Below are 2,627 nucleotides of genomic sequence, written 5' to 3' on the forward strand. Positions count from 1 at the left end.
AGGTAGCCAAAATATGTGTGCACAATTGAGTTGTGCATTTTTACGTAAACGAGTTGTAAAAAAGGTAAATGTGCGCAAACGAGTTGTAGCTGTTGAAAAACAAATAGATATCTTAAATACAACAGATTTAATTTATAATGATAGTATATTGAAAATCAAGAACAAGCTAATTTTTTCAATGGTCGATAGAAAGGTAAATTTATTTTTATATATACTTTGGAACTATTTATTTTTAGAAATAATAAAAGAATGTACATAATTAATGCACCTATATGTATACAATTTAATGACTTTTACATCGAGTCAAAAATGTTATATCTGTGGTTGTAACCCAAAACATGATATTGATAAAGTATTAAAGTTAAGTACTAAACCGAAACATTTTAAATTTAGTTTATCGACATTACACGCATGGATTAGACTTTTTGAATGTCTATTGCATGTCATATCGTTTGGACTTCAAAACTTAGTAGATAATAATTATTATTAGTAGGTATTATACTTAAAATAAAATTAATAGAAGGTATACATAAGTAGGTATTATACTTATGTATACCTTCTATTAACTACATTTTAAAGAAAACATAAATTAATGCATTATAAGTGAAAACTACTGAAAATAAATTGAAGTTTGCAAGTAAAAAAAAAAAAGAATTACAAGAAAAATTTCGTTCTGAAATGGGATTATTAGTAGATATAGTATTACAAGATATATTTTAATTTAAAAATTATTATGTTTATAACTATTTTTAATTTAAATTATAATATCGTTAAAATAGGTTGCGGTATAACAAATAATTAAAACACAACCAGGAAGTTCTTTAAAATGCAAAAAAAATGAGATGATATTACTGGTTTGAACATCAATTTAATCAAATGATTTGGAACGATTTTAACTGTCATGGAAAGTGGATATGAAATAAATACAGATTCTTTTGAAACGTATGGTATCCAAACAGCTAAACTATTTGATGAACTCTACCCCTGGTACTGTATGCCTCCATCTGTACATAACATTTTATTTCATGGAGCTGATGTTATCCGGCATGCAATTTTGCCAATTAGTATTTTAAATATTATTTATTATATTTGTGTGTATAATATGAAAAATATATATTTATAAAAAAAAATTCGTTTTTTCGAAAGGCCAATTGTCTGAAGAAGCTCAATAATGCCAAAACAAAAATTACAAAAACTACAGGGAACATCACAAAAGAAAATTATCCAGAGTGAAAATTTATGAAGATCTCATTAACATGTTGCTACATTAATACCGTCAATGCAAAACATTCAACCCAAAATATTGCAAACATTTTCAGACGATGCAAAACTTTTAATAATAATGCCTGAAGAGCAAGCAAGTGATTCTAGTAAATCTGAATCTGATTATGATTCGCAATAATAATATAACTTCTATAATATTAATCATTTAAGTTTAATAATTCTTTTTAACATTTCATTACTAAACACAATAATATTGTATATAATTATTTAAATAATATTCTAAAGAATAAAAGTAAAATGATGAAGAATGGTAAATTTTTATAATAAATAATATTATGATTTAATAAGTCGATAATATTGCATATTAATATTAAATACGTATAGATAAATCGAAGTCCTTAAGTGTACCAAATTTGCGAGACGTCTATAGGTCTCCTAATTAGTAAAACATAGTAATTTATCTATTTAATAGTTATTACCTACACAAAAGTAAAAACATATGATAATTTATTACGAATAAAAACTACAATTTAATTTTATGTAAGCTAAATTTACTTTTCAGACCACTGTGCGCCGTCGCCGCCTGCAAATGGGACTTTAAGATTATATAATTACTCCGTGAAATTACTATTGTTTTCTTTAGTTGATATTTGCTGAGTCAAATGACAATTACATTAATATTTATTATGCTCAATATTATATAAGATGATTAAAACATTGTGAATTCTTTCAATTATGTCATATCAATAAATTTATAGAATTACCATAACACCAATTCCTGGTCTATTATTTGTAGTCAGTATGACTACAAATTGGCTCCCAATAATCCGAGTAAATAAATAAATTGTAAATAGGTGCACGTATAGTGTCCATTACAACATAAATAGAATAATACGAGTAACATTGGATATAGATTATCTGTCTCAGCGTTACTCCTGCCACGGTGTGCCGCCAAAAAATAATATTTAAATATGAATGTTTTTTATTTACAACAATTTATTTTAAAACTTTAACCGATGGAATACTGAGGTCTATTAAAGTTGTAATAGTTTTTATACACTCATTTAAATTTCAAAACGATTTTTACTAAAACTATTAGGCTATAGCACATATTAGAATGTACAAATATAACAATGTATTGTTATTTGAAGTAGGGATTAAATATTAAAAATTATATCTTATAACAATAAATAATATTTATAAATAGGTACTTCTCAATCGCGATAAAAGAAGTACGTTAAAAATGACTTAGTTTCCTGGTGCCTGAAGGCCGAGAAAAATATAATTTATATTGTAATTTTAAACATTATTTATGTACTAAAGAAAACATAGTAAATATTATTAAAAAAATTATACTTTGAATTATAGCAAAAAATGAATGCTTTAATAACAAAAGAAAAAAA

At 24.7% G+C, this 2,627-nt stretch overlaps 1 long non-coding RNA gene across 1 annotated transcript; it reads left to right on the plus strand.

Annotated features, from left to right (window-relative positions):
• The first annotated feature begins 779 nt into the window (after positions 1-779).
• LOC112679710 lies at positions 780-1,938 on the plus strand. The gene is made up of 3 exons (XR_003148245.1): positions 780-1,064; positions 1,147-1,370; positions 1,787-1,938. It is a non-coding gene; the product is annotated as an uncharacterized LOC112679710 (long non-coding RNA).
• The last annotated feature ends 689 nt before the right edge of the window (positions 1,939-2,627 follow it).

The sequence above is a fragment of the Sipha flava genome, unplaced genomic scaffold (assembly GCF_003268045.1).
Source record: "Sipha flava isolate LNK unplaced genomic scaffold, YSA_version1 16732_pilon_pilon, whole genome shotgun sequence".
Classification (NCBI taxonomy): Eukaryota; Metazoa; Arthropoda; class Insecta; order Hemiptera; family Aphididae; genus Sipha; species Sipha flava.